Raw genomic sequence first — 22853 nt, 5'->3', positions numbered from 1 at the left:
TTAACTTATAACAGCCCAGTTTTAAACCCAGTGGAGAATGCTTTTGTAGCACCTGATCTACAGACCACGTCACTCGCATCGCTGCAGCTCTGGTTTAAGCAAACAGCGATGGATTTGGCTTATTCCTTGTTAGTGCAAACCTTAAACCCACTGCCCATCTGCATTTATTGATGTATCAGCTCTAGCTACTGCACGACCTGGGCTTCTCTAAAATTCACCTCTGGCTTTCACTGGCTCTTCATCCTCCTTTGACTTTGGTCCACAAAAGTTCCCCATGTTTCAGGAATTATCCCACCTTTAAGAGAGACTCACACAGCATCTCACAAAAGCACAGCTCTACTCCTATACAGCCCATCTCAAGGGCTTGCCCAACTGTTTCCCCAGCAGCAGAGCCGAATTCACCTATTTATGACAGTCTGCCTTCAAAGGGCTCCTTCTTCACATGGAGAATTTACCGTGAAGCTCCCAAAATCCACAACATTGTACCCAAGCGGATGACTGATCAGCTCGATGGGTACCTCGTTGGTACCCATCCACGCCCAGTTGGATGGTTGGGTTCAGAGGGTTGTGGGTCAACAGGTCATGGTCTACATGGAGGCTCACAATAAGTAGAGGACAACAACAGGGGTTCCGGGACCTGCCTCGCTTAACATCTTCATCAGTGACCTGGAGGAGGCAATGGATGTGGTCTCACCCACTTCACAGATGACCCCAAATTGGGGGAAAAGTCAATACACTCGAAGGCAGGGCCACCATCTGGAGGGGTCTCGGCAGGCTGGAGGAATGGGCCAATCTAAACATGACGAAATTCAACAAGGACAAATGCCAAATATCGCACGTGAGAAGGAAGAACCCCTGAACGCCTTGCAACAACACAGACTGAGGAGCACTGCCTTTGGGAGCACTTCTGGGGATAGAGACTGTAAGTTTTGGTAGACAGCAAGCTGAACGTGAACCAGAAGGGCATCCTCACAGCAAAAAGCAGCCAAAACCATCTGGGGATCCAACCCTAGTATCTATGATGAGGTCACTGAGAAGATGGAGCCAGGCCGGCTTCACAGCGGTGGAGAGACAACGGGTACAAATGAAACGGAGACATTTCACTGGTTGTAATGAAAACTTTTTTCCCAAGGAGAACAATCAGGCAGCAGAAAGAGTTCCCCAAAGCTGTTTCACAGTCTCCATCCTCAGAAGCCTTCAGGACCAAACTGGATAAAGCCCTGAGAAACCTGGTCTGATCTCACCGCTGACCTGCTCCGAGCAGGAGGTTGGACTAGGGACCTCCTGAGGTCCCTTCCCACCCAGATGACCCCGTCCTGTGAGAAACACACTTTTCAAACTGACTACACAGAGATTTTGAAGCCTCCAGGTATTTTACATATGGCTGATTTTCCAGCCTGGGCTCCAAATACCCTGAGCACAGCCACTTCCCATGTGTCATGGTGTACAAGGAGGAAGGGCCAGAACTGGGGCCAGAAGCCCCACTTCAAGGGGGTTATGGTCACAGTTTAGCCAAGCTCCGACTCATTTTAACAAGAAACTGTATATTCCTTTTCCCCCCACGCCACTGAGCAAGAGTGCTGCGATGTGTCACCCCTCGCCTGGCTGCAACGGCCCCTACAGACAGTGTTTCATTTTAATTCGCCTGTAAGTGCCAAACACCGCTGGCATCGTACCAATGCCGACGAGACACTCCCGGTCAAACCTGGATCCCGCTTCTGCTCCCCTCTCCTAACCCCAGAGCTGCACGGGCTTACCCAAAACCAGACCCCCACGGCTCAACAGCTCAGAGCAGCAGTTTGGATGGGACCTACCTTGTAAAAGGAGTTTTAAAACCCTGCAAATAACCACTTTTTACCCCCGAATTACCGAAAAGGTGCCGTTTCTTTTAAGGAGAGATGATTGCCCAGCACTTCAAGAAATCAACTGGAGCTTGTACACTAGTTAGGAGTAACTTTCAAGAAAATGAGTTTAGAAAAGAAGTTTAACAGGCCCTGGAGATCTTTCAAGACAAGAGAACACCAGTAGCCGTTAATGACACACAAAGAAGTCCAACTCTTAAGCAGACGCTCGACTTTAAAAATGTAAATATTCCCAAATAACACCAGGGAGGCACAGGGGTACGCGTGCAGGTGCTCAGCACTGAGGGTGTAAGCCCTTTGCTGAATCAGGATCAAAAAAGAGCCTCTCGCTCAGCCCCGTGGAACCGCTTGTTGACTGTAAACACCACCTCGATACCGAAAACAAAAAGATAAAGCCAACCAGAAAACTGCGTGGGGGGAAGAGAGCGCGGCGCTCCGGCGAGCGCCGCTTTTGAGGTGAGCCTCTCCCTCCGAGGTCGGCTCATCTCCGCGTGTCCTGCACGGCTGGAGGAGCTCAGGCAAGCGGAGAACAGTCACAGCCCCACCTTGCCTTGACCAGGGATGGCCCCACAACCCCGGCTACACCGATCTTCTGTGCTGCTTTCACCTCACAACGCTGTGCACCTCTTCCTCCCAGTAAAAGGTCCGTGGGCACACACACACACACACGGAGCCATCTCTTTCCTGCCAGCTTAGCCCAGCCCAGGCAGGATTTCATCCCTCCTCCACCGAGCCCTGACTCCAACCCGTGCCCCACGTGGAAGACCATAACCTATTTCTTCTTTAGGTGGTTAAATCCCACGTTTCAAAGTGAATTTCACATTTCAGATGCTTCAGGGCTTGCACCCAACAACAGTGCACTGATAGGAACCGCCTGACTTAACGGACTTGTACTCAAGCGCTTAAAAAAAAATTAATTGAGACCTAGCAAAGTGGAAGGCGGCCAAGCAGCAGGCCCAAAGGCCACCCCAAAGGAAAGGAGTGCTCCAGGGCCCACAGAGTACCAAGGTCAAGAGCTAGTCAGTTGAAAGAAACTCTTAACTGAGAACTAGTGAGAGCCACAAGAGCAGAAAGCCAACCCAGAAGGGTGCGTAGGAGCTCTAGCGCTCCCTTCCCTCTCTCCCATCGTTGGTCTGGTACGTTAATTTAGAGCGAAGCTTCAAACCAACGCAAATTTACAAAGCAAAAGCAAGAAGAAAGCAAAGCTTGAAGTTGGGGTCCAACCGATACAGTTACCCGCCTCCTGCTCCACCAACCAGCCCGATGTGCTTAGCAGATGCTGGTGGTGCTACCTGGGCCACCTCCATCAGCAGAGATGAAGAAGATGGGAGAGAAAAACCCTCCTGATCCCTCCGGGCAGGGCACTGGGAGCCCAGGTGAGCTCCCAGCCAGCCCCAGTCAGGCAAAGAAGGAGTATTTGTGCACCAACACACCAGAGAACTGGTTTTAAAGCCAGTTCTCTCTGGGGTGAAGGCGCATGCGGCTCTCCTTCAGCTCTGACGCAAAGCAGCACGAGAACTGCTGCTTGTCCTAGGGAAAACACGGGTCCTGCAGCAGGTCCTGGCTCAGCTCCTCATTGTTTCCCGCTGGCTTGGTCATAAAATAGTTAACTATAGAGGAAAATAGGTAAGATTTCCCCGCTTCCTCCAAGGTAGATGCCCAACACCTCCTCTCTCAAAGGAGCCGGGCTCCTTCCTCCCAGAAAATAAGGCCATTACCCCCCCATCCCACCGCCGGAGCCGGCGGCACAGCATTGTTCCCCAGCCCTGTCTATAGGAAGCAATATCTATTTTCCATTTAGACGAGGGTAAAGCCTTTAATTTCACCCTCCTGGCTGCAGCTGGAGTTCCCTTTTAACTGCTTGGCCACAGGAGTGAAGACAGTTTTATATGGAAGAAAATGCTGAAAAGGCCACTTTAATATGCTCGCCTGTGAAAAGGGGAGAGCTTTTCATACTGCACGGTAATGAGGGTCAGCGGGATATTACACTTCACCATATGGCTAATTTGCACAGCAGGTCAAACGCTCTATTTGCTTTTTAAAGACGGCCCTATAGATTAAGCTGCACTAAAACAAAACACACCGAAAAAGAAAAAAAAAAAAAAAAATAGAAAATAAAGAAGCGTGAGGAGGAGATGCCCTCTAATGTTCGAGCCCAGCAGCACATCCAGCACAGAGGGCAGAGCAGGGGGTTTGTTTAAAAAACTAATCAAACCTGAAGATGAGCAGGGTAGGGAGGAGACCGGGAACCCCGCGGCTTCGGCATCACCCCACGCCGGGTACCTGCGCGAACGAGGGGCTGCGGGGAGGAGCGCGATGGCCCTCGTCACCCCTGTTTGTCTTGGCGCGGCCTCGGCGCCGTGGCCCAGGCGTGACCCGCGGAGGCGCTTCCCGTCCCGGGGCCGGCAGCTGCCCACACGCCTCCCAACAAATCTGGTGGGTCAAGATTAGGGAGCCGCACGGCCGGGGCGGTTGGAGAGGGTAAACACGCTGATTAACGAGCCTGGCTTTTGTAATCGCCTCCCGCCTTCCCCGCCACAGCAGAGTGTTAATTTATTAAATACCTTAACAAAGGGCCCTTATTAGTGGCCTGAGCTCGGCTGGCTCCTTTCAGAGCATTTCCAACTACATCTAATAAAGCTTTAATTGACTACTGCTTTTCACAACCTCTGACCCGGGATGACAAACAGTGGGGCCAGGGTAGCGAAAGGAGGAGTTTCCAGCCCAAAAGAGCCTGGCAGCTCGCAGGGATGCAACGCGCTCGGCCGAATCGGACGGACGCGAAGCCTGGAGGTGAGCGGCACCTCGCTCCCTTCGGACCAGAAGCCAGCTTTGTCCCACATCAGCCCCTTTTATTGATGCTCCAGTTTTCCCAATAAGAGGAAATGACAATTTGGTGAGAAATGTGAAAACGTTACGACTTGTGCGATACAGAGGAGAGCAAACCGCTCTCTCCTCAGTTTAAGACCTAGGAATTCAGAAACAGAGAACCAGATCCTGGTGCTCACCAGCGACCCAGCCCATGCTCCCGCAGCTAGCTGGTGCTGTAGAGGAAAGGAAAACCCCAGCATTTTCCCCTGCCTCTCCAAGGGCCCAACACAAAAGCAACTGCAGGAAGGTGGGGACCAGAAGTAGAAAGCCAACTACCTCTTTGGTTTGGCCACGATCAGGGGTTCCCATCTTCTTGCAGCGGGAAGCCATCAACGAAGGGACAAAAAACCGCCATTGGTAACATAACAGAAAATCGAGGGATTGAAGACTTAAAGGGAAAAAAAAAGAAAGGCCAGAGCAACTAAAATTGCCAGCACAGAACTGCCTCTTCAGCTTGGTGAAAGGGTCGGGTAGCTGGCATCTCTACCTCTCCTCTCAAAATCAGAGCCAAGTCATTTCGGAGGCTAGCTGTGCTCTCCAGAGCCTAACCAGGAGCTCTTAACGTTTCGCCTCAACCTCAGCAGCTGGAATCAAGAGCGCTGCGTAGTTATCTAAGCTTTCATTGAAAATAAGTAAGTAGGTATTTCTAACCCTTGTAATCACAGGAAAAAAGCATGGAAATGAGAACAAAGTGCCCTTCAATTGCTCAGTCCAGGAAAGAAATGTTTTTACAAATGCCACAAGCTCTTTCACCTCATTCCTGTTTACCTACACTGGTATAACCAGGAAAAAAACCAGAAATTCCCAGGTTTAAAAAAGCAGTAGCCTCTGCTCTGCAAAGCAGCCGTTAGTATTTTAACCTCATTCAAATAATAAAAAGAGCAGAAAATTTAACGTGTCCCAAACCGCTGGCAAGAGGAGAGCCGTGAGGTCTTCCACGCGGTCACACAGCAGTGCCCGAGAGCTGTCAGGAGACGCCCCGTGTCCCGCCCGCACGGGGCTCAGGCGGCTGTCAGAGATAACGAAATAAAACCTGAATTTAACCAGCAGGAACAACCAGCTTTCCTAACACGCACGTGCAAACGCTCCGTGGCGGCCGAGCCCGGGCACAGCGCCTTGCCTCCAGCGCCGGCCAGCCCCAGGCCTGGTGTGACTGAAAAATAACACGAGAACGGGGTGAACCCGTCATCCGGCTCTGCCAGCGCAGCTTCTCGGCCTCCAGCGACTCACAGCGCGGGGACGCCCTGAGCCACAAGCCACGTCTTGTTATTTAACAGCCCCTCGGTGGATTTTTGGGGGGGGGGGGGGGGGGCATAAATTTGCCCAACGGCTTCCCAGGCCCACGTAATCTTCTAGTGTCCGTAAGACCTCGTGTCAAATTTTCAGAGAAAACAGAGGTTAAAAGATCAGAACAGACTGTGGGTCTTTAAAAACTAGGGAAAGGTAGCCAAGGGCATCCTGGGCTGCATCCAGAGCAGCGTGGGCAGCAGGGCGAGGGAGGGGATTCTGCCCCTCTGCTCCGCTCTGGTGAGACCCCCCTGCAGGGCTGCGTCCAGCTCTGGGGGCACCAGCACAGGACAGACACGGAGCTGCTCGAGCGGGTCCAGAGGAGGCCACGAAGATGCTGAGGGGCTGGAGCAGCTCCCTGTGAGGACAGGCTGGGGGAGTTGGGGGTGTTCAGCCTGGAGAAGAGAAGGCTCTGGGGAGACCTTAGAGCGGCTTCCAGTGCTGAAAGGGGCTGCAGGAGAGGTGGGGAGGGACTCTGGATCAGGGGGTGGTGACAGGACGAGGGGTGACGGTTTCACACTGCAAGAGGGGAGATTGAGATGAGATCTTGGGAAGAAATTCTCCCCTGGGAGGGCGGTGAGGCGCTGGCCCAGGCTGCCCAGAGCAGCTGGGGCTGCCCCCTCCCTGGCAGGGCTCAAGGCCAGGCTGGATGGGGCTGGGAGCGACCTGCTCTGGTGGGAGGTGTCCCTGCCCAGGGCAGGCGGGTGGAACTAAATCATCTGTGAAGGTCCTTTCCAACCCACACCGTGCTGGGATCCTACGGTGATGAAAACAGTGCTTATAATTTCATATTCTCTCTTAGAAAAGTCCAGCTTGCACGACAAAGCTGGAAGAAGTGTCTCATTGTGCTGCATGGCTCAGAGGAGCTAAAAGCCACCAAAACCCTGTAACTGAGCCCCAAAATCTGGGAGCCTTCACGGCAGCACAGGTGATCAGCACAGCCGAAGCCTCCCCCACATTGTGGCTAACCACAGAGAATTGGGGCTCAGGTGTCTTATCTTCAAAGTGCTCGACAGGCTGGATGGAGCACACAGAAAACATCTCCCCCTAAAACCTTCAGGACAAAGAAGGCATCAACAACTCGGCTCTATCTGCGCAAGAGATCTCCCTCTCCCACCAATAAAGTTTATTTCTGCAGCCAGCGGAGCCTTTGCAGGGGTCTGGGAGGCTGCAAAATGCATTTCTGGAAGGAATTACACCCACCCAAAACCTCATCCCTTCCCAAACGCAGGCAGAGGGGAAGGATCAGATGAAGAACTGATGCTCCGTGCTCAAACCCTGCAGCAAGTCCACTGGAGAAGATAGAGGGAACAAATATCTCCGTACGAAACAGATGATGGATTCTTTCCTGCAAATAAATTTTAAAGCAAAGTCACAAGCAGCACGCTCGTGTTGAGAACTTGCCTTCAGCAACTCATTTCACATTTCCCATGGTGTCACAGGCTTCAGGGAGCTTTGCAAGGGGAGAAGGGAGAGCAGCTCCTCTTTCCAGCTTTTTCCCCCGGTTAAGAATTTAACCTCTGCACAATGACCCTGCAGGAGAAAGGGCATTTTCACGTGTATGTTCATCGCTCATGATGAGAGCACACGGAGAGGACGGGGAGACGAAGACCTAGCTCTCTTCCCAGGCTCGATCAAAGTTTCAAATTAGGAACTTGAGATTTCAAATCAGCAACGGGTTCTGTGACCGGAGACAAAGCAGCTTGTTGGGCAAGAAGTAGGACAGAAGCTCTCTGAGGAAATGCAAAACTCCTCGGCCCACCAACACCGCCGGTGGGTCAGATGGGACTGCTCCTCACCCTCCCGGCTGCAAGGAGCCCTCTGCAACAGGAGGACTCTGCTGACCACAGCCCTCCTGGATCCAACGTCCCTTTTATCTAAAATCCTAACCCACACTTACCAGCTGACTACACTAACTCTAGCCCCACACCGGGGTGCACCGCTTGCTCAACCGGGTCACTCACCGCCAGGCTGAGCTCCTGCACGGCGCAGGAAAAGGCATCTCAGCTGCAGGGAAAGGGCCTGCAAGGGGGTATAAAGCTGCACAAGCTAAATACGGGGATTTTCGTGAAACTTCAGGATTTCCAAGGTGAAGCAAGTTCTCCTAACGTGACAGACAAGGAGTCACAGTAAATCTTCCAGGTAATCCAAGATGCCAATTCTACTCCAATCACATTTTAACGGGTTTGAATGTTAACCAGAAATGTGTTTTCTTTTCCGTTTAATAGCGGTAGAAAAAATTCGTGTATTTGCTACCGCAAAATCGTTGGTTTAGAGCTGCTGGGTTCATTTAACAAGGGCAAGGAGGGCAAGGTTTTCAGTCTCTGCTACACAAATATCATTTTTTTTGTTTTTCTCCTCAGCCAGCAGTGGGTACCACAGCTTTTCCTTCAGCTAGACCAAGCGAAAGACTGCCGCCCCAGTCCAACACGCGCTTTAACATCACACCGTCCCAGTTAAAGAGAGCTGGTTTGCTTGTATAAACGCTGAACACATGGCCAGCCTTTTAAAAGGGTATTTTTGTATTTATCAAATCAATTCTCCATATTAAAAAGAGATACGTTCATCCAGAAGGAACATAAAGACTCAAATACTTCAAAATATTTCCCTTGGGGGCCTTTTCTGATCTTAAAAATTTTACTTTTTAATAGCTAGAGAGAAGGAGTGCTCCAAACGCGGAGTCGCTGTGCCTGACAAACGAAGTGAAGCGCAGAGCCCACGGAGCTGTAAAAGGCGAGGAGGACATTAAACTTTTCCGAGATGACAGCTCAAGCTTTCACAGCTCCTCGGAGCTAACGCTGCTCCAAAGGAGTAGAAAGTAACGTGCACAAATTAAGATTTGCTGGAAAGTCTAATCTTCTCCCACGATTAACAGCGCAAAGTTTATCTCTGAGGGGTAGCCGCGCAATAGAAGATCCAACGCGTGTTCATACCCCGAAGACCCGTGACACCGATAAGGAGTCAAACACAAACCATTTTTAATAGCTTTGATTCTGTTTTCAGATGACAAAATAAATCAAGTAACAGCATACGTTTCTAAAAGTCATGCCAAGGACCGGGACCATACACAAATCCAGCCCTTTGGTCTTCCCAGCGTCTAATGGAATATTTCCTGCAACTCGTGCAAGACACACAAGAGACTTTTCTGTATCAACCTCATTTCTGCTTCCAGACTTCCCAGCACCTGATCCACCTGCTCACACACTCATCAACCCAATCTTCTCCCCAGTATCCCCATGGACACAAGCTGCTCCACGCTAGGTCATAAATCACCTTAAGTCAGGGACGATGAGTTTCTTAGTTTTGGGCAAGGAGGTTTTGGGTAAGACTGGATGCTTTTAAATGCTGTGACATGCTACAAGGCACGGAAAGAAAAGGTTGTCCAAGCTGAAGTTATCTAGTATGAGTCCCTCACTCCCCACAAGCCGACAGATAGCCAAGCAAAGGGACGCTGATTTCAGAACAAAGATCCTAAAAAGGATTAAACGTTCCCTTGGCGCTCCGCAGCCTTCCTATCGCCCATAAAACCAGCGCCACGTAGCATACATCTATCCACGTTGCTTCTCAACCTTAGAAATTCAAAAATACACCCAAAACATAAGATGCTTTGACATTTCAGGTTAAGGACAGCCACCTTGCAGAGCAATTCCACCAAAACACCATCACTCAGCTCCGACGCAGAAGAGCACGAGCCCCAGCGAGCGGCAGAGCAGGGCTCAGCCTTTCGCCGGGTCAGACTCGCACGGGGACACGTACATTTATCTCAGCTTCAACTGGCCCTGGCCCTGCGACGTGAGTAATAGCCTCCTTACCCCACAGATATAATCCAGAGGTATTTTCTAGGGGAAACCATAAAAGAACACACACCAACAGGGCTAAGACACGCTAATATTAAGGAGCTTCTCTCAAACACCAGCATCCCCCAAACGAAGCTTCACTCTGCAGCGCAGGGTACGTCGTGTACATAGGAAGCACCCTTTCAAGCATTTCTGAGAGCCCCAAATGAGCTCCTGTTTTAACAGCTAGAGTGGAAACTTCACCCATTTTGCACCGAGCCTTTCTTTCTGGGCAATCCTCCCTCCTACAGAGCCAAGCCCTCGGGTCTGGAGCACCTAGCCCCGCGCCGGCTGACAGGCTCCGAGCTGGAGGAAGGCAACCGCCAAGCCCCGCACCGGGTAACGCTCTGAAGAAATCACTGCACGCTCAAACAATGGGATATTTGTCAAAGTACAGCTTGATCACCAGCAATCATCTGTTTTTCATAACTACATTTGACCTAAACCGAATTGACTGAACAAGTAGCCTGTGTTTCTCATTCTGGAAAACGCGGCGGCGCAGCTCCCTCTCCACCCGCCCCCTCCTTTTTGAGTCATACTTTTGAAAAGTTACAAAGCGATGATGTAGACAGATATTTCCTCATTATACACAGCAGCAGCTAAACATTTTCAGGTTGCATTTCTGGCGATCTCCTCCCGTTCCAGGTGACCTGCAAGGTTAAGCGCACGGGGACGTGCCTTTCTCCTCCGCTTGCTTTCAATCCGCCCTCTCGGCAAAGAAAAGCACCACCCAACACATCCCAGCGTCACAACGAGCAGAGATGGTTTCTAACCACGTGCTCTTTTCATAATATATTTAAAATTCATTAAAACTTTATCATGAACGAGCTGCCAGGGGAAAAAAAAATATATTCAGGACAAGCCCACAGAGCCTTCCACGCGAGGCCACCGTGCATAAAACCTCTGGGAGGCAACTGCCTGCTGGTAGAAGAAAGCTCGCTCTCCGGTCTCGAGGAAGGAAGGAAGCGGTGGAAATCGGTCACAAGCTTTGCAAGGAAGGATGCATCCCCAACAGCTAATCACCCCTTGTCAGGGCTCCCATCAATTAACGGAAAAAAAAACCCTAAACACCTTGATTTAAGAAGAGCGCAGAATGAGTCCTTGAGGACGATGAAGGACAGGTCCGGAGGGAGGCAAAGAAGCCAAGTGAAGAGGAAGATGGAAGGACAGGAGGCAAAGTGTAGTGGGAAGAATTCAATCTGCAACAAACCTCACCCATTTTTTTACAGCCTGCTTAATACTGCGTGGTTTCAGCTGTCTGTCTCCTACCAGAGAGCTAATAACCACCGACAGACTGGGTCTGCATTAATTGCGGAGAAAAATGGGGAAATAAAAAAGTCCCTAAATGGGATATTTTCATGAGGAGACAGTGCTGCACCGCTAGATGATTTAAGTTCAAAGCTATTTGCTCTCCCCCCTCCCTGAATCCAAGCCCGCACTCGGGAAGGAGCAGCAAAGCACCCGTCCTGCACGCCGCCCTCGAGCAGGAAAACGCAGCTCGCTCCTACGACTCTGCTATAAAATGTTTGGGTTGGAAAAATGACATTTGCATATTTGGGGTTTTTTTTGTTCTGCCACCGCAGAATGTGGGGGAATGGTCAGGGAGCACGGAGAAATAAAAACAAGATAAACTAATAAACAGACCTCCTGTTCCAAGCACTGCTGAGGAGCAGCACGCTCAGTATTAGCTACACCCTCCGTACTGGGAAAGTCACGTCCTAGCAGCCTGTTTCCACGTCCAACGATGAGGTTTTTGCCTCTTTTGAAGGCCATGATCCATACAAACCAAAGTCACACAGGCACACGGGATGCTGTACGGTCTACTCCCAACCAGAAGCAGACCAGCAGGACTTCTGGTTTGACCAGCTCTCAACTCTGCCCACCCAAACCAACACGTATGCAATAATTACGGGGTTACAGAAGATGGTTAAGTCAAGAAGCCAAAATGACCAGGCAGTGAAACAGCTGGGTCACACAGCGCTGTAAGCACAAGCACCAGCACTCAGTTCATCTGAGCAGAACAAGAGCATCTCCTTCCTCCTACCCATCGCCCATGGGGCTTTGTTGGGTGAAATCTGCCTTTGATTCACCTACTCCCTCAAAATGCAGGTGACAAAACTGGAAGGAGCGACTGACAGACCAGAGGGGACCTGGGCAGGCTGGAGAAATGGCCCAACAGGAACCTCATGAAATTCAACAAATGCCAAGTTCTGCTCCTGGGAAGGAATAGCCCCAGGCACCAGTACACACTGGGGGTGACCAGTTGGGAAGCAGCTTGGCAGGAAAGGATCTGGGGGTCCTGCCAGACACCAAGGTGACCATGAGCCAGCATTGTGCCCTGACAGCAAAGGAGGCCAACAGACTCCTGGGCTGTGTTTGGCAGAGCGTTGCCAGCAGGTTGAGGGCCTTGATCCTTCCCCTCTAACTCAGCACTGGTGAGACACAGCTGGGTCCAGGTCTGGGCCTCACCAGTACAACAGAGACAGACACTGGAGCAAGCCCAGCAAAGGGCCACAAAGGCATTAAGGGATAATGGGATATATGGCAGAAGCCCTGGGACTGCTCAGCCTGGAGAAGAGAAGGCTCAGAGGGACCTTCTCAAGGTGTACAACCACCTGTTGGGGGAAGGAAAGGCGGCAGAGCCACTCTTCTCAGCGGTGCCCAGTGACGGGACAAACTGGTGATTCTGCCCCTCTACTCTGCTCTGGTGAGACCCCACCTGGAGTACTGCGTCCAGCGCTGGAGTCCTCAATACAAGAAGGACATGGACCTGTTGGAGCGGGTCCAGAGGAGCCCACAAAGATGCTGAGGGGCTGGAGCACCTCCCCTGTGAGGACAGGCTGGGAGAGTTGGGGGTGTTCAGCCTGGAGCAGAGAAGGCTCCGGGGAGACCTTAGAGCGGCTTCCAGTGCTGAAAGGGGCTGCAGGAGCGGTGGGGAGGGACTCTGGATCAGGGGGTGGTGACAGGACGAGGGGTGACGGTTTTAAACTAGCAATGGGCAGATTTAGATTGGATATTAGGAAGAAGTTCTTTACCATAAGGGTGGTAAAGCACTGGAACAGTTTGCCCAGAGAGGTGGTGGAGGCCCCATCCCTGCAGACATTCAAGATAGGCTTGATGGGGCTCTGGGCAACCTGCTCTAGCTAAAGATCTCACTGCAGGGGGCTTGGACTAGATGACCTCTGGGAGTCCCTTCCAGCCCAATGCATTCTATGATTCCATGAATTTCCATTGAATATAGGAAAACACCTTTGTACTGTGAGGGGGATCAAACACTGGAACAGGCTGCTCAGAGAAGCTGTGGAGTTTCCATCCCAACTGGCCGTGGGCCTGAGCAACCCCACTCGAGCTGACCCTGCTTCTGCAGGGAGCTGGACAAGGTGATCTCCAGAGGTCCCCTCCGACCTCTGCCTGGGATGCTGTGAAGATGGACACAACAGGAGCTTCCCTGGAAGGCAATAACGTATAGACATGTGGCCACCCATACGAGTCAACGTGCACCCTGTTGAGTTACAGGGTCTATATATAAAAATATCATGAGGCTTCCTATCCAGGAGCAGCTGGAGCAACCATGCTCTGGGGCATACCCAGGCTATTACTACCATAAAGAGCTTGCTGTACGGTTCCACGTATGTCCTTTGGTTAACGTTGGAAACAATTACAAGAAGGAGCAGGCACAACATTTCAGACTACATTATTCTTTACAATTTTTCATCCTGAAGGATTCCAAACCATTTCAACACACTACAAACATCCACGGCTGGGGCAAGACAAGCTGGAGGTAGTAAAGCCAGAAAAGAAGATTTAAAGGCAAGAGACAAATCCCTGCTCTCATAACAGCTCTTGTGGGTTGCTCAGTGTCTGTGAGTAGATGATTTAACCTCCGCAAAGCAGAGAAACTAGAAGATCATAAGTCACCCAGACCTCCAGGTAACAGCTTCACATGATAAAAGAGATGAGACGCCTTTCTCAGAAGCCAAACCTCTCATTCCGAGGGATTCAAGAGAGCAGAGCCAAGGAAAACCTCTCTGAGGGCAACGCTCACCTTCTGAACATGTTGCACATATCCCTGCTTTTGTATACAGCAATTATCAACCCCCTGAATCGGAGCTTTTCCATCACCCTTCATAAAATACGACCCAAGCTGCCTGTTGATCTCTGAGCTGAAGCAACTCTTTTTTTTGTGTGTGTGGGGATGGTGGTCTGCGTGCTTCTCATCTTCCCACTGCTAGACCACGGCTGCCCCGCAGCAAGCGGCTCCCGCGCCACGCTCCTGGAATGCGAAGGCAGCGTTTGTTCATTGTACAACAACCGCCTTGTTTCCACATTTTCCTGAACAAAGGACTGAAATAGGGGGGTATATGCGTCATAAGCCCGTCCTGAACATCGCTCGCCCTTTCCTGCGCAAATATTTGTAAACAGATTGAGAATTAATGTCCAGCCAACTCAAGACCCTTCATAAAAAAAAAAAAAAAAAAGGGTTTTATTGCAAACAGGATGGCAATCATTTCCCAGATCCAGTGCATATAGGCCTTTAAGATGAGAAACAACATACAGAGCAGGAAAACAGCAACCGCAGCTGTGCACCAAGCCATTTTCTGAGAGGCATAAAACATGGTGGCTCATTATTTTACAGCCCCCTCCTCCCCCACAAACAGACTCTCATCTTAGAGGGGGGGAAAAAAAAAAAAAGAAATAAAAAATCTGAAGTTTCTGGTCAGCACATGATAATTCCCCCAGGGCTAATTTAGGTACAAAATACACAGCTTCACTAGCACGCGTAGCTGAGCAGCCCTCACGCAGAAGGATCTGCCTAATGCCTCCTCTTCGAGCGGTCTTAGGGAGCCAACGTCTCACACGTACTCTGTGGAGATCCAGTCTGAAGCCCAGGGTGGCTCAACTACTCGACAGCACAAAGTAAAGACAGGGACAGTATGTTCTCACAACTTTGCTTCTGTGGGTATCTTACCACTTTTGCTTTGCAGTGAGTTCCATGCGTGGAGCCCGGAGGCAACGCTGCTAAGGGCAGCCCACAGGCAAGGCTCTGCGCTTCTAAGAGGGGCTCCCGGGACACCGCTCTCCCTCCAGTTTGGGGGATAGTTGAGAAAAACGCACCGATTCTCCAGAGTCAAATTTGGGTCTAGTGTTATGCCAGAATACCTTTCACATGTCACCGTGAACTGGCGCTGAGGCAGCCATTTATTCATTTTTAGGAGCAAAAATAAGCCCTAAACATTGAATATCAGCATCAGCCCCGCAGAACGGTATCACTTGTAATCCAGCTGCCATCAAAAAGGCTTTAAAAGCGTTATCCAAAAGAGCAGCTGTAGAGATACACACTGAAGCAAGGCCAGCAGTGGCCACCAAGGAAACTGAGGGAGCCGGAGCACACAACACGTGAGGAAAGGGGAGGAAGCATATCTAACACAGGATAACAGGGTAGATGGAGCCAGGCTCCCCTCGGAAATACACAGCAAAAGGAAAGGCAAGAGACAAAATGCAAAAAGATAAATTCAAATGAATGTAACAGGAAAAAACCCAGAGACAGTAAGGGTGGTCCAACACTGGAACAGGGCCCCAGAGAGGCTGGGCAGTCTCCACCCTCGGAGATGCTCAAAACTCAACTGGATGCGGCTCTCAGATCCCTGACATAAGTTCAAATTTAGCCCTGAGTGAAGGGTTGGACCAAAGTCCTCCATGAGTCTCTTCCAGTCTAATTTATTACGAATCTATTACCAGAGGATGAGAAAAGCGTGGGAATGCTTGTTAGAGGTTTCCCTTTCTGCTAAACTGAGTTTTACCTTAGCAAACTCGATGCTCTCCAGGGAAATTCTTTGCAAATCAGTGCACTTCCGTCTCTATCACTTGTCATTTTTGAGTTATCACCACTTCTGGACACCACCACAAAGTCCTCCGGGGTAGCTGAGGCATTTTCCAAACATTCCCGGGACCCTCCGGAAACAGAGCAAATCTTAGGCAGAGTCTTCCCACACTTACACAACACTAACAGTGCTGTTGGTCTTTAGGGTCTTTCAGTTGACCTGTATTCTGCACCGCTCAAGCTGAACATCTCGTAACAAAATCAGTCCCGATCTTAGAGCTCCCTAGAACCAAAGACCCCATAGTAGCTAAAAATACCACACAAAAGACACGCTCCCAGCAAGGGGAAAAAGGTAAATGTTGCTATAAAGGCTGAAAAGATGATCCGAGGAACTACAGCACGCTCAACCTCGCTTCAGTCCCTGGGGAAGTCATGAGCTGAGTCCTCCTGGGACACATTTCCAGGCACACAGAGGAGAAGGGGACAGCCAGCACAGATTTAACAAGGAGAAGTTATGCCCATGATCTGATTGCCTTCTGTGATAGCACGACAGGATTCACGGATGGAGGGAAAGCAGTGGGTGTCATTGACTTTAGCAAGGCTTTTGACATGCTCTTCCACAGTACTCCTGCACCCAAATTCGATGGCTCCGTCTGGATGGGTAAATAATTAGTGGCCAAGTTCAGAGGTTCATGATTAACAATTTGTTAACCGTAGGAGCTGGTAACAAGTGGGGAACCACAACAGGGTCTGCTCTGGGACCTGTCCTGCTTCACATCATTATCAGTGACTTGGAGGAGGCAACAGAGCATGCTCTCACACACTTTGCAGATGACACCGACCCGAGGTGGAAAAGCCAACACACTCAAGAGCACGGCCACCATCCAGAGGGTCCCAACATGCTGGAGGAATGGGCTGACAAGAACCTGGTGAAAATAAGTAAGGAGAAAAGCCAAGCCCTGCACCTGGGAAGGAAGAACCTCTTGCAACAACACAGCCTAGGGACTGACTGCCTGGGGAGCAGCTCTGTGGATAAGGACCAAGAGCCTTGGCAGACAGCAAGCTGAACGCGGGCCAGCCGTCTGCCCTGGCAGCAGAGGCGGCCAACAGCCTCCTGGGCTGTATTAACAGGAGCCAAGCCAGTAGATTGAGGGAAGCAATTATCCCCCTCTACGCAGTTCTCCTTAAGACCATATCTACCCCCTGCATCCAGTTTTGGGCCTCCCAAATACAGGAAAGGCACCAATAAACCAGAGCAAGTTCACTGGAGGCCACCAAGATGGTTGGGGCTGGAGCACTTGCCCCACAGTGGGAGGTTAATGGGGCTTGTTCAGTCTGGAGGAGTGACTGCTTCAGGGGGACCTAACAACCATCTTCAATGCCTACAAGGAGGTCACGGAGCAGAACAAGTTGGATGGGGCTGGGAGCAACCTGGTCTGGTGGGAGGTGTCCCTGCCCAGGGCAGGGGGTTGGAATGGATGGTCTTTGAGGTCCCTTCCACCTCAAACCGTTCTGTGATTCTGTGATAAGTTGCCCTGAGCGGTTTTGCAGCCTTGGTCCTTGGAAGTTTACAAGACCAGACTGGGTAAAGCCCTGAGCGACTGGTTTGATCTTAGAGCTGCCCCCACTTTCAGGAGGAGATTGGACCAGAGACCTCCTGAGGTCTCATCCATCCTGAATGAGTCGATGAAAAATTCAGCGCAGAGCCACAAAGGGGATGAAGGGGGTGGAACATCTCCCTCATGAGGAAAGGCTGAGGGAGCTGGGGCTCTTGAGCTTGGAGAAGAGCAGGCTGAGGGTGACCTCCTCAATGGTTATAAATACGTAAAGGACGAGTGTCAGGAGGGTGGAGCCGGGCTCTTCTTGGTGATGGCCAGTGACAGGACAAGGGGCAACGTGCACAAGCTGGAGCACAGGAGGTTCCACATGAACATAAGGAAAAACTTCTTCACTGTGAGGGTGACAGAGCCCTGGAACAGGCTGCCCAGAGAGGTGGTGGGGTCTCCTTCTCCGGAGACATTCAAAACCTGCCTGGATATGTTCCTGTGTGACCTGCTGTAGGTGGTCCTGCTCTGGCAGGGGGGGTTGGCCGAGATGATCTTTCGAGATCCCTTCCCACCCCTGACTTTCTGGGATTCTGTGAAATACTGAACAGATGCAATATATTTTCCACGTGTCAGAACCAACAGAGTCAGCCTCTTACTTTAGCCCCTAAGAGCAGGGAACGAAATTGAGTGAATCGGGCTGAAATCAGCATTAAATGTAAAATATCAGTATATTTGCAGTGAGCAAGTGACTGTGCAGAGCTTTGCAAAGCCCTGAGAAAGCACGGCTGCTCTTCCTAACCTCAGGTGACAAGAAGTCTGCATCCGGGCTATTGTAGTAAACCTCCTTTCCCCCCCCACCCCCCCCGCCTCTCCCCCAACATGTCTGTTTTCCAAGCTGAATATTTTAAGAATCAAGGCTGCCTGTGATCATATCTAGCCAGCTTAGAATGAACACTGATTTCTTTGCTGCTTCTTTGATCGAAGCCAAGTGGTTTTCTCATGGGTAATAAGGTCACAGGGTTAAAAGAGCAATATGACAATTACAAAAGTTAAATCTATTGCCACTACAGACAGACACACTACCCAGGGCCCATTAGCACGTAGTACAGAATGGTTATCACAGGTCACTGACACCAGTTCACTCTAATGGCTTTTCCTGTGTCCTTATCAATCCAGTGCACAAAGTGTCTCACCCTCAGCCTTTCCCTATGATCTCAGTGCTGTGTTTATAGCTATCTAACTCCACCAGGCACCAGTGGGTCAGCCAAGTCAGCAGACAGTGAGATATGCCAGGACACAACGATGGGACAATCTGCAAAGTGTCTGAGATGAACAAGAGTTACCAGAGACTTCGAGAAGGAAATTTTTTCCACCGCCCCCCCACACCCTCTCTCCCCCCCGCCCCCTCTAAAAAAAAAAAAAAAAACAAAAGAAAAAAAGAAAAAAAAAGTTTGAAAGCTCCCAAGGACACCGAGGGAAAACTTTACAACCCTGATCTCAAAAATAGAAGTAAACCACAGCTTTTCCATGGTACGGTTCGTGTTTCAGTATCAAATAAAAGAAACAACTAGTGTTACAAAGAGAAAAAAAAGAGACGTTTTCATATGAAAGAGAGGGCTGGGTAGCTGCTCTTAGTTGGATTGTGGTTCCTACAAGAGGCTTTCTCATCCCTTGAAAGAAGAACTTCAATTGTTTTGCCCCGTTACCAAAGAACAAACATTTTGGTGGGGATGCTGGAGGCCCCCCCGCAGCGAGGTGGGGAGGCGGCAGGAGCGAGCGGCTGCGTCACAGCCACCACGGGCGAGCAGACGAGCCACCAGCCTGCCAGTTTATTAGCCCCCAGAGGCAGCCAAAGCAGGCTGGGTGCAGCCAGCACAACCCCCAGCGCGCTTCGAAGAGGAATTAAAAAAATAATAATCAAGTTATTTAAGCGGAGGGCCGGGAGGAGAGGAACGATCCGCCGCCGGATCTGCAGCATCTCCCGCTCCAAACGGCATCTGCCCGGTTTGGAGACCCAAAGCGGCGCTCCCCGTCCTCAGCCCAGCGCTTCACCTCGAGGCCCTGAGCCGGCGAATCCCCGCGCGGCGGCGGCTGCAATCCAAACGTAGCAATTTCGGCGATAAGCAAAAATAAACCCTCGTTTCTCCTCCCAAGGCCGTGCTGGCTCCGCACCGCTAAGAGACAGAAAACATTATTTTCTTCACTAAAATAGCCAAGGAAACACGGACCAAGTGGATACAGTCGATGCACAACACTTGCATTTTAATATAGGAATTTAAAGACTTTTCTACATTGATTACTTTTAGTAAAGTGGGGGGGGGGGGGGTATTATTTGTTTTACTGGGTTTTTTTTACCTTTCCTAATGTATTTAGTGCATCAAAGCAGCTTTAGGGTTAGAGAGGCCTGCAGCAGAAGCAATACAGCAGATAAAAACGTCAGTGGCGAGATACGACAAATTTATAGTAAATACCTGTCAACTGCTATTTATCTAAATTATCCAGCTCTGGGATTCTCCAGAAATACTTCATCAACCAGGAGGCAGCTACAGTTTCAAGCCTGTATTTACATCAGAATCTGCTCTCTTTTTCTTGTCTTTTTTCTTTTTTTTTTTTTGGACACTTGTTCTTTACCCTAAAATGACCCCTTTGTAGCTCGGATCAAAGAGCTGGGAGTGTCAATACCAGTGTCTTCATGAACATGTGAAGAACCTCAAAGTAATTGGTAACCAATTAGCATAAAGCTAAAAAAACCCACCTAGCTAAGGCAAACCCTAAATGAGTACTAACAGGCAACAGCACCGGCTGAAGCAGGAGCTTAAGCGACTTAAATCACCGTCAGCCGCCTTTGAGACAACTTCTTGGGAGCACCCTCTGTACAAACCACTCTTGACTTTTTTGGGGCTTTTTATTTTTTTTTTTTTTTAATTCCTTTCTGCTCTTTGTTCACTCTTTGCTTTCTGCCTTGCTACAGCTTACTGGAAACATGAAACAAAAACGGCTTTTCATTTTATGTTATGTAAAGCAAAGCAACTCCATGTCTTGGCCTTGAAATACAAGGCGCCCAACAGCTGTTCAGATGCTCCAGCAGATAAACCATCTGGCCCAAACCTCACCTTTCCTAATTTATTTTGGATATCGATCAAAGCAACTCCAGCATTACATAGACTTTGGTCAAAGACAACATAAAAGATAAAAACGTCAATAGCAAAATCGTTTCGCTGAAATACTCTTGTTTCTTCTTTATATAATAATATTACCATTTTCAACAAACTTCTCTATTAACTCAAGGAAAAGATATACCTGATACCACCAGCCCGGCATGAATATCCTGAAACAGCACATGGCTGCTGAACAGAAACTCGGGGGGGTTTAGTGCTCACCATCAGCTAGAACTAGACACAGACTTTGGCCAATTGACCAAGGAGACCAGGAGAGGCCCCAAGACTCACGTGTCCCGGCTCTGCTGCTGGCTCCCCTCCTTAACCCTTTCGTATGATGCTCCTGGCACCTGAAGAACCACCACAGCCCTGGTTCCAGCTAGTCTTTTTTTTTAATCTTCCCAGCAAAAGGACAGTTCACGCTTGTCTAATATCACCAGGATTCCCACCGAGACATCGAGGTTGTTCAGTGGTTACCGATTCGTACCAACTCGAAACCAACCCTGTCATCTGAAAAGCCTTTTTTCATGCCATCCAGAGTGTATTTGCTGCACGCAGAAACCACAGGCAGGGTAAGGACTTGTTGTTCTCGGCACCGTGTAGGGACACAAGCCCAAATCACGAACTCAAAGGGTTATTTGAGCAAAGAAGGGTTACCCGTGCGCACAGCTCCATGTATAACACACAAACACCCTCTTGTGATGTTTTGTTCGATATCTGCAGATATTCAAAGCCTCCCCTACGCCCATTTCTTCCTCAAGACACCGTCAGCCGGCCTGTTTCTCACAAGAAAAGGAATCGCAGATGAATAGTCCCATAAAGCATCCCACCAGAGCCTGTCCTCCCCGGAGCCGCCACCACGCCAAGGTCCAACTCTCAATTAACCCCCGCCTGACCTTCCTTCACTTTCTTTCCCCCTCCTCTGCCCTTCCTGAGAAAGTTCAGCGTTTCCTGGAAAAGTCTCCTTGCCTGTTTGATATTGTACTTCGCCTTGGATGCTGAAGGAAGGATTTACAGGTGCCTGGCCCCCTCTGTAAGACCATGACCGAAGGCTGACCTCCCGTTACAATATGTGAACTTCTGCCCTGCTGATAAGGCTGGCAGATATGAGTAGGATTTTTCAAATAATCCTTTGGGAATTTATAAGCAGCACAGCCATAAAACCGAGGTGACTGGAAGGTCGATTTCACTAAAAATAATAAATATCTCAATGTTTATTCAACGTGGGCCTTTTTAACTGCAGGCCAAGCGTTTAGATAACGCTATTGTAAATGACAAATATTAGGATTTTTTGGTAACTATTACATTATGATCCTTCCGTCTGACACTGATGTGGCCGTTTCCCTCGACGCTTGCTGGATCTCTGACATTGTTCAGCCCAAGTTGGGCCTAGAAAGCCAGGGCAGGATTCAATCACAGGTCAGGAAAAGGGCAATTTTCTTTTTCAGGAGCCTTTACTACGGCTGGCTACCTTGTTCTCTTGCTCCTGTCTCCCCAACACACCTTCTTTAGAGCTCTGCTGTGTATTTTTTCCCGTTACTGGGGCTTCTGGCTGAAATAGAGAAGGAGCAGGGGGAGAAGGACTGAACGATGTCAGCTCAGGATGGGGACAGAGGACGCTAACCCAGTGGCATGAAACCCCTGCTCCAGGGTTAACCTCACCGTCCCCAAGTGCCCTGCGCTATTCCCACCTCCAGCAGAAGAGGATCCCATCCAGCTCCACCCCAGAGCGCTGGCCTGGCTTCTAGCAGCAGCATTTCCCAAGCACGCTCCTGAGGAGCAATTGCTACTTCAGATGAAAGAGTAAAGCCACCAGACAACCACGAAGCCCCAACGTAGGAACGAGACCGTTTCAAACGTGCCACCCTGTTATGTCCACCAGCGAAAGCTCTTCACCCTTTCCATAACAGCTTTATGTATAAATACACAATCAAATAAATACCCCTGCATTAAACACATGCACGTAAGCTACACAAATGGGATCCCTAATCCTGTTTTCATTATACATATTCTTCACTGAAGTTTCTCCAAATAAAGTGACACTTTGAAATCCACAAAACATTTCAGACGAGTCGTAATCTTCAATTAGCACACTCCCTGAAACGGGCTCCCAGCTCCGGGTTGGAGGAGGAGGTTTTTCCTCCAAGATAAACAGAGTAACACATTTTGGGTAGGTTAACTTTTTCATGCCAATAGACTATCATGGCGATATAGCCAAATTACATAATTATTAACAGATGAAGGCACAAAAAGATTTTATATAAATGTTCTTCATGACAGTTCTTTTCCTTTCGCAAATTCATTTGTATGTATTGCTGGACAAACTGGCTTCAGAAGTGCCTTAAAAACAATTCTCTCTCAAGCCTGGCTCCGCCGTGGAAAGGGAGGAAAGCTGCGAACAGAGCGCTCCTTTCATCTGCTGCCTGGGCTTCAGATTGCTCAACCGCAGGAGAAGAGCCCTCTGCAAGCTG

The 22853-nt window shown here is 49.8% G+C and overlaps 1 protein-coding gene across 5 annotated transcripts in view; it reads right to left on the bottom strand.

The window, feature by feature from the left end:
• EXOC6B (exocyst complex component 6B) overlaps positions 1-22853 on the bottom strand; it is a 306693-nt gene that overhangs the window by 123664 nt on the left and 160176 nt on the right. The gene's annotated exons all lie outside the window — the stretch shown is intronic.

Source organism: Leptosomus discolor, chromosome 4 (assembly GCF_034619465.1).
Source record: "Leptosomus discolor isolate bLepDis1 chromosome 4, bLepDis1.hap2, whole genome shotgun sequence".
NCBI lineage: Eukaryota > Metazoa > Chordata > Aves > Leptosomiformes > Leptosomidae > Leptosomus > Leptosomus discolor.
Note: the sequence above shows the minus strand (reverse complement) of the source record. Positions and strands in the feature narration are given on the sequence as shown.